Source organism: Pithys albifrons, chromosome 3 (assembly GCF_047495875.1).
Source record: "Pithys albifrons albifrons isolate INPA30051 chromosome 3, PitAlb_v1, whole genome shotgun sequence".
NCBI classification, from domain to species: domain Eukaryota; kingdom Metazoa; phylum Chordata; class Aves; order Passeriformes; family Thamnophilidae; genus Pithys; species Pithys albifrons.
The window spans coordinates 60,806,761-60,822,343 of NC_092460.1; the positions used below are offsets into that span (position 1 = coordinate 60,806,761).

The 15,583-nt window shown below is 36.5% G+C and overlaps 1 protein-coding gene across 7 annotated transcripts in view; it reads left to right on the top strand.

Moving 5' to 3' along the window:
* PPFIA2 (PTPRF interacting protein alpha 2) overlaps positions 1–15,583 on the top strand; it is a 317,857-nt gene that overhangs the window by 160,609 nt on the left and 141,665 nt on the right. The window lies entirely within an intron of this gene.

Consider the following 15,583-nt stretch of genomic DNA (forward strand, 5'->3'; position numbering starts at 1 on the left):
TATAAAATCACTCTAATTTCTTTTTACATGCTTTGATGGTGCAGCTAAATAAAGACAATGGTAATATATTCATAGTGCTCTCTTCATTTACCTTGTTTCCCAGCCAGCTCAATGCTCCTGTCAGTTGAAATCAGTAGAACAGCAACAGACAAAATGAGGAAAGCAATCAGAGGCTATATTTATTCTACTTAACCTTGTTCTAAATTGGGTTCTGATATAAAGATGTGCAATAGTAAATCTGGAAGGAAGGTAATTTCATTATTCTTGCTTAGACAAATATGTACCATGACTTAAAACAGAAGGAGGGATGAGTTACTATTGCTTATGTAAGGAAGAAAAAGAATTGTATCTTGTTAAGAAAAGAAACAAATTATTCACTTGTAGTATAATAGGTCATTTATCTTTTTTTTCCCAAACTATTCAGATAATGGAAATTTGTTGGGTAAAAATTGAACTCTTATGCCTTAATGGGGAAACATTAATGAAAATTGGGATGTAGTTCAGAGAAAATGTGTTTAATAATTTAATGTGTTTAATAATTTATTTTTCAGCTATAGATTATCATGTTTATAGGGGAACTAGCAGAAGGAATTCTGGATAAACACTTTCATCACATTAAGTTCTTTGAAGATATAGCAAATAATCAAAGTACAAGCACAATCCAGTTACAGTAACTAATAGCTAAACTAAATAATACTGTGATTTATTATTGGCAAGAAATGAATTTGTCCTCCCCATCTGTGAAAAAAATCAACATCTTAAACCATTTTTTGGTGAAAGTTTGTGCTCTTAAGGGAATGCAGAGAAATTCTTTATGCTGCATTCTTGGAAGATACTGCATCTAACTATCTGAATCATTGTGAATTGAATCTGAATAAATTCCTTCAATAGCCCAATATTAAAATTCCTTGGCTATGATGTGTAATGTGTGATTCCAGTTTCAGACTCACTTCTATGCAAAGGAAAAACACTTCCTCAATACATAATGTATGACTAATGTCCAACCTCTTCTGGATTTTCAACAGTACTTTAACTTCTCCAAAACAATTTTAGTATTCCAGTCTGCAAATAGTACTGTTTTTAAAGGAAGATAGTAATATGAAAGATATGACATAATTGCTAAGCATGGAAAAATGCACTATTTCCAATTTAGCTATAGAAGTCCATGCTATTGCTTCAAAATTTGAGGGGATTTTTAATTTTGTTTTTTGGAAAAGTACATTAAAACAGACTATAAATACATGCTTTCTTCCAAGAATGGAATAAAATTTCCTTGGAAAGAAATATATCTCAGCAAGAAAAGGGATAAACCTTAGAATTCATTAAATGCTCTTCTAACTCTATCCATATATTTTCCTGCCTTAATGTTGAATTTAATGTTTTTGTCTCTGGTCTAGAGACGGTGTAGTCTAGAGTCTGTCTCCTCATGGCTCTCTGAAGGTATCAGTTTTCTCTGTTGACTTAAAAGATGACCTAAAAGGCCATCTTGGCTTAGATACCTTACTTGCAGGTGATTAAAATTGTCATAAAAACTCTTTTCCCAATTTTAAATGTTTTTTGGACAAGACTTACCTCACCTGATTGTAGCCTCCTAAAAATTCAGCTATGCTGCAGCCACTTTCAATGAAGAAGAAAATCATTCTTCATTTGAAGAATCATCCCCTCTTGAGATGGTTTGGATGGATTGTTGCTGAGGGATCTTTTTGTCTTACCTTTAGCACTAGGTTAGGTGAATATTCTTAGCCTAGACATTAAAGACAATTCTCAAACATGAAACTTGCAAAAAAAATATAATTCCTGTGTAGGTAACAGTGGAAAATCTTGCAATTCAGTTAAAAGACTAGGCTTTCATATTTCCCTCTGAAATCTGTCCTTGGACTAAAAAGAATTCTTAGTCTTTAATAAAAAATGTTAGTTCTCACTTGTAGCGTAAATGCATTAAAAATAAAAACTTTCCTGTTTAAAACTACTGTTTATTTCCTTCCAAAGGAGAAAATAGCACAGTTCAGTTATAAATCATATAAAGCAAGCTCTTGCCATCATTACTTACTTACACCCGAAGTCATTGTAAGGTGGTTATGAGGCCTTCAGTTTAGATGCTCTCTTTATTAATAGATGCAAACAACCAAATTCGTAATTCTGAAGACTCTCAGTAAGGAGATACAGTATTTCTTCTGTTTTGGGCTTCCAAACAATTTTCAATGGAAGTTTTCATATGCAGGTGATTTTTTTATACTTCAATTCCTCAAGTTTCTTTTCAGTTTTATCAAGTTGTTGTAGCACTGGAACAGGTTGCCTGGAGAAGATGTGGATGCCCCTTCCGTGGAAGTGTTCAAGGCCAGGTTGGATGGGGCTTCGAGCAACCTGGTCTGGTGTCAGAGGGTGGGAACTGGATGACCTTTAAGATCCTTTCCAACCCAAACCATTCCATTATTCTATGATTTTTGAATTTATAATTAATAATGACCAAAAGTTTTGTTAGTTTCAAAAGAATCCTGTTCAGAGATAGAATATAATCCCTATCAACATGTACATGTCATCCAAATGCACAAAGCCTTGAGCAAGAGCAAGAAGTGGAAATCTACGCTCAGCCTTTCACCCAGCATATTGCAGGGAGGACAGGAGAGGAAGGTAGTTCTGCTTTGCACAACTTCTCTTGACACAAGGTCTTCCTGGGGCACTGTAACAATTGCAAAAGACCCAGCTTCAGTTTATAAAGAGACAGTGCAACTGAAAAGAGTCCTCCAAAACTTGATGAATAATTGCAAAGTGTTTTACCCATTCCTGAACTCCCTAGTTTCCTGATGATTTGAAACGGTCTATGTAGCTATTTGTTACCAAGTAAAAGCCACCTCCTTAGATTTGTTCCTTAGTACGCTTCTATATTATGACCAATTGTACTTATGCTAATTAGAAAAATATTGCTAAAGGAGCAACTTAATACAATTTGTCACAGATGAGAAACAAAACTAATTAAATAATTAATTTTATTCCATTGAGTTCCAACCCTAAAATTACCTGTGTGAACCATGGTTTTAATAATGGGCTTTAAGAATGTCAAATCTACAGCTGAAACTGTTTGAATGCATGGTAAATTTTCAATTATTGGGCTACATTATTCTGCAATATTTTCTAGTTTCTTGTAATTCCTATGAATTGCACAACTTTGTACTTCCACCTGTTGTAAAAGGAATAAGCCCAGAGGATGACCTCAGGAAATTTTCAGTCAATATCTATTGCACTGGTTCAGCATTTTAATTACATGGCATTAATTATACAATTGTAATCAATTATAAAACTTGGTTATTTAGTTAAAAAGGCACAATACATGTGATTTGGCGTTTCTGGCTCTTAATCTCAGACCTAAAATATATTTCTAGAAGTACTCACCTAGAAGTAGTATTTGAAATGCTAATACTGTAAAGAAAACATAAAGTAGATTGCTCATGAGACATATATTCTCAAATATTAAAAAATGCTTTATTAAATCTGAGTAACATTTCTTAATGTTACTATCAGCAAATGTAAGCAGTTTTTAAATATAAAGGATGTATAGTATGTCATTTTGCTTTATAAAAATGCACTACAAGGTTTACAATAAAGCTGAAACTCAAGAAGAAACTGTTGTATATTCAAAACTGAGAATTCAGGTGTTATGGTAATTTTAAAGGTAAAATTTTGTCGACAGTTTTCCACGTATGAAAAAATTTAATTTGTATGTTGTTGCTCTGTGAAGTTTTCACCTTCACTATTAGAGGCTTCAATTTACCTTTATTCTCACATAAAATTTCTGTTTCCTATTTATCATAATTATAAACTGTTTGCACAGGAGACGCTGAGTGGAGAAATTGATATTACATACAATAATAATATCCTATCATAGTTTGTCTGTATTTTTTATTGGGATAATAACTCCTTTATTTGCTGTCTTTCTTGCAAGATCCCCCAAATCATGACTCACTCTATCTATCTATCTATCTATCTATCTATCTATCTATCTATCTATCTATCATCTATCTATCTACCTACCTATATGTATTTTTAATAGACTGGTCTTTAAACAACCACTACAATTGCTGTGTGCTTTGTAAACAGTTTCTTGATAAGAAGAGTACCTTCAGATATATTCTTAAAGTATACATGCATTATAATATGCCTGGATGAACATTACCGATGAATATAGAGTCACTTAGAACAGTCCATAATACTTTGATATCTCAATACCGTTGATTGCTGATGGGGAATAGTACAAGCTAATGGTTAGAACAAAGACAGGACACTTTGTCTGCAGATCCAGTTGCTGTGGCTGCATGACCTTGAGCTTCTGCAAAATGGCAGCATTAATACTCCTTTCCTTTACAGCTCTTAAAGATCCACAGTGAAAATGTAAACAGCAAAATACAAAAGAAAATGGTAGCAGATATTAGAAATACTGTGTTTCTTCATTCAAAACAGAACTTTAGTCTGCATTTTTGTAAAACAAAATTGTGCTGTATAATAAATAAAAACATACTTCGCAGCATATAACTGAAAACTAATTATTTAATTTTAATCAAGTGCAAACACATTGCATATTTTTATTGCACCATGAGCTGTAATACTCATCTTTCATGAATAAGTCATATTTGTTCTGTCTAAAGAGATATCTTCAGGAATTCTTCATTGAGCCAGTCAGAAGTTTTAGAGTAAGTACTTTGAAAGGCAAAGTTTTTTGAATGTCAGCATATGTGATTCAGACTGTTTTCTTTGGGTAGATGCTTTTATTAATTACAAAGCTTCAAGTACTTCATTTTTATAATTATTTTATGGTTTTAGATAAGATATAGAACATATCTATAGACATTTTCTGCAGGAGCTCTGTAGGAAAACAGCAATTTTGTTAAATTCAGCAGTTGTGCAACATCTGATAAAATTCTTGCTTTCATTCATCATCAGTCTTAATTCTTTGAACTATTTCAAAAAGTATTTTGGGAGGGTTACATTTAAGTAGAGAGAGAGATTGAGAGAGAGAGAAAGAGAAAGCATTGGTAATATACAGATGCCTTAAAGTATCATCATTTATACTTTTCTCCTATGAGAATGCAGCTGTACTTCCAGTGCTTTCTAGATATTTCTTTTCATCAGAGATTAAATCCTGCATGTTTGTTCATGTGAATAGCTGACCATGTCTTTTCCTTAAATTTCAGCCAAATGCCTTTTTTCTGAAGCAGAAACAATTTCTTCTATGCTGGGAACATTTCACTACACATAGGAAGAAAAAGCCAAAAACCTAAACATAATTACAAGCCTCCAACCTTTCTCAGTTTGCTACAGATGCCTGAACTTTCAACTCAACTTCTACAGCTCTTTTTCAAGCTTCATTGGAAGCAGGGATTTACCAGTGACCTACTGCTTTAAGCGACATGATCACCTGACCCTTTCAAGCATCAGACCCTCTTGATGCATATGTATCTTATTACATCCATGAAAGGAAAAAATTGCAGGGAGGTTTTCTTTCTCAAGCTTTTACCCAAACTCCGTAGTTCAAAGTTTTCAGAAGCTACTTCATTCACAAGTAAACTTGCAAAGAGAAAAGCAATTTGGATTTGTTCTCAATGCCAGTAACTATGCAGCCGTGTATTTTCAGCGTGACACTAATCTTCTGGCCCTCATCTCCCATCTCCCTGCCACAGGGCCAGCAGATCTCACTGTGCAGCTCAATATTTGTGCCTCTGCTTGAGACAGGCAATGAGCCGGCAGATCTGCTGCCTGGTCAGCCGTGCCAAGTGTGTTCAATCACGAGGTAGAAAGAGATAGCAGCAATGCTTTGCAGCTGGGGAGATGTATCAGTGGCAAATGTATGCCTTGGCAACAGTGCGGTGTCTGGGTCCTCAAGTGTGTAGCTGCTCACACATGGTAATGCTGTTACGTGCACAGCATCAGTGTCCTGGCATAGCTTTGCAAGCATTCCACCACTTTCCCATGGCATTTGGATTGACACAGGCCCATTGCGTGTATTTGACACATTGAAAATTGCAAAATAGAAATCAGGAATCTGGAGTTGTAGCAGTGCTTGCAAGGATTTGCAAGAAACTGCTCAGATGATATTTAATTTTGGTTTGTACGTATGCCCTGGGCATGGACACTATTGCGTATAGTTATCTCTGCAGTCAATGACAACAGGTCCTTATCTGTTGCATCCTGGGGAGGAAACAATGTTAAAATCAGTACGTCATTATCCTGACAAAAGGTATTAATTAAAAAAAAATCTAGATTGCGTTTCCTAGGTGGTACTAGGCAGCTTTACTGAGCAGACCCACTGGAGTGAAACACACTGGACCCTGAAGCTAGACATTCCTCTCTCATTGACCCAGTGAGAGACTTAATCATTCCTGTGGGCTACCCTTGGCCAGCAGCCGTATGTCCACCCAGCAGCTTCCTCACCACCCCTCTTTACCAGGACAGGGGGAGAAAACAGGAGGAGAAAGCTCATAGGTGAAGATAGAGATGTAGAGATCACACGTCAGTTACCACACAGGCAAAACAGACTTGACTTGGAGAAAATGAGTTTAATTTATTCTCAATTAAAATAGATTTGGGTGGTGAGAAAAAAAAAAAAAGATAAAGAAAATAAATTAAAATAACACCCACAAACTTTTTCCAGCGCTCAACTTGACTCCTTCACTCTCAGCTCCTCCAGCCCCCCCACCCCAACTGGCACCAGGGACTGGGGAATGTGTGTTGGGGTCAGTCCATAAGAGCTCCTCTCCACTGCTTCTTCTTCCTCATATGTTTCTCTGCTGTGGTGTGGAGTCTTTTATGGACTGATGTGCAGACAGCTGCTCCCATGTCTGGAGCACTGCCTCCTCCTCCTCCTTTTTCTTCTCTGACTTTGATGTCCACACTGTGTTTTCTCACTCTCTTTTCCTTTCCCTCCTTTGCCTGTTTGTGGGCCTGTGCAGCCCCCATCTCTAGACCTGTGCAGCAGTGCCCAGGACACCTGTGCAGCTGTGCTCTGAGCATGCCTCACACACACAGGTGTACAAACAGGACTGAGTGCTGCCGATACCCATCTAGTAACTGAGATGAAAATGTCTGGCTTTCACACTGTGTGCTCTGTGAGCCACCATCTGCAAGACCGAATGAAGAACAGTTTGCCACCAGTGGCTTTCTCCCTCTTCTGCTTATGCCACATCTAAAAAGAGTTCCATGTTCTTTCAAGAAAGGAGCTGAGAAGAAGAAGCTGTTTGTTTTGTTTCCCCCCTGCTTCTGAGACAGATCTTCAGTAGGGAGGCTTTCAAGCCACAGGAGGAAGATGTAGATTTGCAAAGAATTATGCTCTGCACAGAAGAGCAGATTTTCCTTGGGTTTTCTCTCTATTATTACTGAGAAAAATCTTAGACTTATCACCAGAAAACATGTGGGAAAAAATCCTTCTATGTCAGGCATTGAATTCATAGGTCTAGAGAGAGCAATGGGGCTTCTAAATATTTTTCTTTACTACTCTTCTGGAATTTGCTTTTGTCTCGGAAAACAGGGGTACAGAATAGCCACCAGCTCTTAATGACTAGGAAATAACTCATTTGGCAAAAGACAGTTGGTAAATTCCTTTGAAAGAATAAAAGGACGTCATCCATCCCAGGATGTTTGAAAAATAAATTGGCCTATATTCAATTTATTTCTGTTTAGAAATATGCTGTTTATGGTAAACAGCTTTTGCTTAGTGAAGCTGGGAGTCTTCCTTTCTTGCTGTTGTCAGACCTTTGCTGGAACCAAGTGGTGGCATAGGAGAAAGCTCTCCTCATGCAAAGGGGAAAAGTTCCTGGGCTAGAACAAACTAACAAATTGAAAAGGGCAGGCAGGGACTTGAAAGGCAGCAATTAATGATTAGTCATTATCATGGAGATTGGAAGCAGGTGGATGTTCAGGGACATCAGTGGAAACAGGTGCTGATGGCTGTGGGGGAAGGATATGAACTGAGATGGGTGAGAAGTAAGAGAGGAGAAGGAAGTTTCAATGGCAGAGTTCTCCCAACTGAAAAGGGAGATATTTTCATGGAAGTGTGAAGTTTTATAGGAAAGGTGTCTGAGAGGGGATGATAGTGGGACAGTGGTGCCTGCACAGAAGTTATCCTGAGTTTCAACAGACAAAACTATGAATGATGGTGTAATAGGTGGCACTTGTGATGTGGTCTGGATATTTCTACCTCTAATTCTATGTTTAGCCCGGATTTGATGCTCTGTATAAGGTATATCTAACATGTTAATGAGGAAACTATTCATTCCACTTTGGGACTTAGTACAGGATGTATTGCCAAATACATCCTTGAACTCCTTAGTCTTATGGATTAGTTCAAAGTCAGTAAAATAATGTCACACCAAGCTATAGATTGCAGTTAAGTAGTTTAAGAGAAAGAACCCTAACTGATAGTTTAAACACTCAACTTTGTAAGAGTTTAGTTTGTAGACAACAATAATTCTGGTACTGGCACCTAAGTTTACTCTTGCACTCTTTTAATATAGCCCTTTTATAATCATATGTATTTGCGAATACATTGCATTTTGAGTGGTGGGTAGAAATTTTGTTGTAATTGTTTCTCCAGCCAGTAGTTCTGGTTTATTAAATTGCTAACAGTTCTCTACTAGAAAAAGAAACAAACATGCCCCGAGAAAGAAAAGGAATTATTTTAAAGGTCAGTATTACTTAAGCACTTGTTTCACGCTTACAGCAGATTGGAGTTAAAAATAATTGGAAAAACATACTGATATTGCAAGTGACAGAGCAGACGAGAAAGCTTACACCAAAGGTTACGTTCTGATTTCCTCAGTGCCTCAAGGAAGTCACTGGCTTGAAAATGCATAAATGTTTTATAAAATGAAAATGGGATATAATACTAAGGCAAGTTAAACTTGATTTCAGTTTCTTAACAGAAATACTTGGAAAAAAATCAATATTCTGAGAACTCTAAACAGTTTATCTAAAATACGCTGTATTTATTTTCTTTGAGTCATAATGACAGCCCATTGAAAGAAATTAATTATGAGAAACTCTCTTTTCAGTGTTACGTTTACATTCTCATTTTGCTGCAGTATAAATTAGTTTATGTTTGCAAAAAGACCAAAGTATGAGTATCATCATTCTGTAGAGTTTGAATTTCACCTGACCTTTGAACAGCACACTTGCTCCTACATTCATAATATAGTAAACTTATTAAAGATTACCTAAGTAGTGATACAATGAATTTTGCAAATCTCTCCTTTTTCCGATTAAATTGTAGATGCCTTTTAATCTAGGTGAATAAAACAAGCACAAAAATTACTCCCAAAAAACAAACCAAAAGAAAACCAAAAACCCTTTAGGAAAGTTTGTCATTCATCAGGCTTTTTTGTCTGTCCGTTCCTATGTCTACTTATTGTATGTATGGAAAATAGTTATTTTTTATCTAGATATGTCTGTCTTTCAGATTAAATGTTTTAGAGACCCAAGAGTATCAAATTATTATCATCAACTGGCTTCTTACTCCATTACTCCTTGTCTTGTATTTTATGCAGTAAAAAGCATAATTACACAGTGAGGCATAATTATAGGGTAAGGAAGAAATGTGAAGAGGCAGATGATAGGAAGAAAGATAAATATTTAAAAATTAAACATAAAGAACAAAAAGAAACATATTTTGGGACAAGTGAACAGAAAGAAACCTTATGAAGATACTTCGAGCAAGGTATCCTGTGATCTGCTAAACATATGAAACTTTCTCTTAATATGTACTTTTCTTTATTAATAGATTATTACCCAAACAAATAATGAATAAATTTTACTACCATGACTTCTTGATTTTGATGCATATTGAGCTACTTCATATTGAGCTACTGGTGAATTCTAGAAGTACTTTAGTATTGATTTCAATATATTTTTCTTATTTTCATCAGATGAAAATTTGGTCCTGAGTATCTTTGATCTGCTATTTTTCTGCAAAATAATTAGAAAATTAATGAAATGTTATTAGCTGAAGCTTGAGATCTTCTTGCAGTTGTGCAAAAAGACTTTTTGCATTTCCATTTAGTGTCAGAAGTATTTTAAATTTTTTTTTCCTGGCAAGTATCATTACTGAAGCTTTTTTAGGAACTGCAACCTTTGAAATAGTTTTCCTTTTTAAATATCATCTTCAAGTTTCATAATACATTTTTATTTACTACATAAATCATGGTTTTGAGTATTCTATTAAAGCAGATCAAAACAGATACAGAACTAGTCTCTTCTTTAACTCAATTGATTTTAAAATATTGGCTAAGCATCAATATCTTGGAAAGGAATCAATTTTGATTGATAACTATATGTTTAGACAACATCTTTGAGAAGATGTATTTTTTGCCATTAGATCCAGTTAATCAATATGTGTATTACCCACCTGACTATTTAAAAGAATAAGAGTTTGTCATAAATTTCATGGACTGTAGCTGGAAAGTGTCACAGTGCTATGCAATCGCACTAGTAACCTTTTCTCATTTTTATTGTCACACATTTACAGCTGTTTTAATTCAGAAGCCAAATCCAAATGAAGTTGATAAAATTAGGACTAAGAGCTCAAAATCTGTTTAGTATTTCTAAACTGATATTTAAAATGTGATCTCTGTGGCATAGTCCATCAGTCTGGTCTTATGATCTTCTGCCCAAAACCAGCATAATATCTTTGCTAATTTTCTTGTACTTACATCCCCTTTGAGGACAAGACCAAGCTACTACAGAAGATCTCATTTAACCTCCAACTCCAGGACCAGCTGTCCAGAGGGCATACACCTGAGGGCAGTTTTAGCACACCATAGATTCAGTTACTTCTCCAAAGAAAATATGCCTTTCAGGGTAAGGAGACAAGTTTTTAGGAATTATCTTGTGACATAATTCCTTTTAAGTAACTAGAAATGTGGGAATTTTATTTTTATTTTTTAGCTAGTCCAAAGTCCTCCAAAGGTATCTCCTTTTCTTGAAATATTATATTCTCACATGACAAAAATTATGATATTTTTGTGGTTGTTTATTTAACAGTGTGTCTAAAGAACAGTAAAGGTTTATACAGAGTCCTATGGAAAATTACATTTTTATGAAGATCTGGCTTCTACCAAACTGCTTTTATTCTTCACTCTAGAGATGACCCTAAGGATGAGGTCTTTAGACTGTCTCTGTCACAGCTTGTGATATCATGCTCTCGCCAGCCGTAAATAGAGCAGGTAAGCTTGTTCTGATTGTATAAAGAAATTTATTTGGCCTGAACTCAAGCATTGGCCCAAGATTGGGATGAGCAAGGAAAATGAAGCTGCAATGCTATGGCAAACACTGAGGAATTCCTAGCACAGTCAGGAAGCAAGGAACTGAAAGCTGCTGCAGGACAACTTGAGTCTTAAATATCAGCCAGTTGTTACAACAGCCATATGTAGATTAGTTTTTTTTCTTCTGCCTATCTTTTATTCTGCCATGGACAGCTCCCACTGCAACTTGGGAATTACAGACTGTGGAGACAAACACCTCTGTAGCTGGCATCATTGTACACAGCTGGTTATCCTGGAAAGCTCCAAAGAGAAGGGAAGTGCAGAACAATTTCTTCTTCTTGATCTATCCTTGAATGCAGGAATCTCCTAGTCTTTGTTAAATCTGTCTCCAGGATCATTGCAATAGGGAAGGAGAGTCCTGACTCTTGAGCTACTGCTACACCATGGAGGTTCCCTGTGACTGGAGGTGATCGTCTATAGCTGTAAACTATTAGAATGGTTCCAGCACAGTTTATTCCCAGGACAACTAGTTCTCACCTCAAACAACTCCCAGGTTTAGATTTGGAGTTGTCATGAGCCAGAGATAGCAATTGAGGTATCTATTTATTGAGATAGCAATACTTAGCAATTTACCAGTAGTTACCCTGTTTTGAAGGCTGAAGAAGTGTAATTAACGTAGGTTTGGTGAGAGTATGTGATTTTGCCCTTACCCTAGAAATGTACCAAGTTTCCACTTGCAGCTCTTGGTGGGCTATAGAAGAATGTGCCACAGTTGCCCAGGTCTCCATAAACACTAACAGACATGGCTAATTCTCTTGTCAGTCAGAAAGTCCATGTGCTTTGCAATAATATATTTGTTCTTATATTCTTCACTGCTATTTTAAAATACTATTCTTTTACTTAAATGTTACACATATTTTTAATTAATTGATATGCCATTCCATTGTAGAAGATTACTGAAATCTGGAGGTTACTTCTATCTTGTTAAATTTCTTATTCTGGGATTCATTTGGATTTGGTTTTCTGGTTGGTTGGGTTTTTGTTGTTTTTATTTATTTATTTATAACCCTACTAGCTACTCTTTGCATATTTTAGTTTAATTCCCATCAATTTCAGTGACTGTTCCTATCTCTGCCATTATTTTGTTCATTTGCTTTCCTGCTTGCAGTTTAATGCACTTTTCAATGCTGCTTTATTTTGCTGAAAAGAAAACCTTACTTGTAATAAGGAAAAAGAGGAATGTATTGTGCTTATACTCACAATGTTATTTTGACATAAAGTTGAGCATGGGCCATGTTGCTCTGCAAAGGAAGAGGCAGAAATCAAAGCTCTGTTGGAGAGCACACACAATACAGAACACAGACCCAACAAGCTCTTGATTCTACTGTATGAAAGTGTATCATTCAGCTCTCCCCTGGGACTGCTATTTTATTGTCAACCCAGGGGGCTGTGATGTCTGTCTTTTCCCATTCCAGTTGATTTATCAGGAAAATTGATTATGCTTTATGTAGCTGAAGCCAATTATCAGTCATGTTGTCATGTTGTCTCTGACTCATCCCTCTCAATTTACTGACTGTTTTTTATACTTAGCTTGTAAGTTCATTTTGAGAGCAAACATATCTTTCTCTGCTTTCATACCACACAGTAGGATGAAACACTAGGTGTTGAGGTAGGGTTTCTAGTGCAAATTTATAAAAATTATTTAATACAAAATAAATTTTTTGTTTGCATGAAATGTTATAGCATAAGAACTGAAAGGAATGTTACATTACTTTCACATAGATCAACCAGAAATGACGTTCAATATATTGGAACTCAATGAGAAAGTGTTTCCAAGTATTGTACTGCTCATGGCAAAACTTTCCAAAACTCTATGGATGGGCTGGTATATCTGGGTTTCTTAACATAAAAGTGCCTACTGTCTAGGTCAAGTTTTGTTAGTTTAGTTCTTTTGCTTCCAAAAGATGTTTCCTGGTTTGGACTTATAAGCCTGACTGATTTTTGAGATGGACATCTGAAGTCAGACTCCAAAGTCAGGATAGAGGAATTCCAGGTACATTGATTGATAGTTCCATCCTGGAGGAGGAATCTCCTTGGATCTAGGTACCAAGATGCAGATTACTTACTGGAATTCAAGGTTCCTAAAATTGTAGGATTCTTGGGATCTAGTGTAGCAAAATTTACAGTGAGGGGATAACTTTCCAACATGGTTAGCCTTGCCACATTAACAGGTCTGATGAAAAGTGTGATGGATGATGCACATTTCTTATCTGGGTCCCAGTGTGAATTTTTTTCTGGATTGATAGTGCAGTAGGTGTTAGAGACGTTGCCACCTGGCACTTTTAAGCTATGGCGAATAATTTATGACATTACTGCTACTATAGAAGGGTATATCAACTCAACAGAAATTCAGTTCAGTTCATCAAAAAGGGTTTTGAGTCTGAGTCATTCATATGTTGTTACTCCTAGGAGGTTTGTCAATGCAGTTGAGACTTCTGGGAACATTTTGCAGTCCCTTCTTGCCTAAAGCCTAATTCCTGTGGAAATAGACACTCAAGAACAATATTAATGAAGAAAGATAGATGGTATGCCTTTATTGAAAGCTTTCAAGGTGCACACCTGAGGTCTGTGCACACACATGCACAGGCCCACACCTGCACACAGACATGCACCCATGTACACATGCATACAGATATGCACACCCTTGACCAGGGATGTCATGGCTTTTATAACTTCTCCCACAATTAACATATAAGATATCTATAACCAAATATGATTCTTATTTCCCTCTGTGCCCCACCCATAGGCATCTTCAGAACTGGCCTTTGGAGAAGTTCCAGAACCTCCAGGCTTTATTCTTGTGTTTTGTCTTCACGCTATCTACAGGTGGTTTCTCACAAACACCATGGCCTTGGCAGGGCATGAGAAAGCCCACGAATCTGTGAGAAAGAGCTTTAGTAACTCACATAAGATGTGAACAACCTAGGAGAATCCATGTAAGTTACATAATCCCAAAAATCTACAAAATATACTAAAATCCTTAGGCATCACCCTCACAGCAGTAGTTTTATTCAAATGCTTTGAAACTCTGACCAGTTCCATAGTGTGGTTTCGTGGACATGTGATTTTAGTACAGCCACAACATAAACTACCATCCTCCACTCATGCCTACATAATATCATCAGTTTCTAAAGAAGTGAAGAAGTCTGAGCACTATTGAATTTCAACTGCTGATTTTTCAGAATACCGGAGTCAGGTTCTTTTAGATGTTACATATGGGGAAGGTTTAATGTTTAGTACCAAATTTACTTGTTTGAAGATATTTGACATTATCTGGAATTTTAATTTAGAAAAGGGATAGAGCAATATACTGAAATCACAATGCAAGAAGAATATAGCAACTGCACTGGAATCACATAACAAACACTATTCCCATTACAATTCTCTATATGATGTTATGGCACTGGGCATTCCTGGTTGCTGGAAGGGAATACATAGGTTGAAGTCAGCTCAAAGCTGTTTATCTCTTCAGCGTCACTTTTGCTATTTGCACAGTATTTGTAATTATTGAGTTGAGCCACATACACAGCTCTCCTATGCTGATTTGTCTGGCTCAGGAAAATAATGTTTTCTATTGATTGCTTTAGAGAAGTCCATTTACATAACCAGATGACCCTCAACTGATACAGCCAGTTATCTACAATAAAGGCCACGCATTAGTCCCCTTGGTGTTGAGGTAAGCTCAGCTTTCTGTATGGTAGCTATGACTACTTCCAGAATTCTTTCCTGAGCTTCTTGGGTTCATCATGCTTGTCTGTCTTCTCTGAGCTTTATTTCATGGCAGAGGTTCATTGATCAATCACACAGAATTGACAATATTGCAAATTACAGTGAATATTCTTGGAAGAACAAGAACAAAACATTTAGCAATTTATAATAAAAGGAGTACCAGAGTAATTAAAAAAGATTTCAAGGCACTGACCCGATCTCTTCAGGGGACAGGAACACAGGTAGTAATTGCCTCAGTTCCTGTGCTAGCTGGGATGAATGAGGAGAGGTTTAGGAAAGCCCAGCTTACCAATAGGTGGCTTAGGGGATGGTGCTATTGTCAAAATTTTGGGTTTTTTGATCATGGCGCAAACTCTGTGTTGCCCAGTCTCGTCAAAGCAGATGGGCTTCATTTATCTAGGAAGGGCAAAAGAACTGTAGCCCATAAGTTGGCAGGGTTGGTTAGGAGGGCTTTAAACTAGGTTTGAAGGGGGAGGGGATGGCAACTGGGCTCTCCAGAGATAGGCCTAAGGGCATAGAGCCCAAGTTGAGAATGAAATCAATGGCCCAGC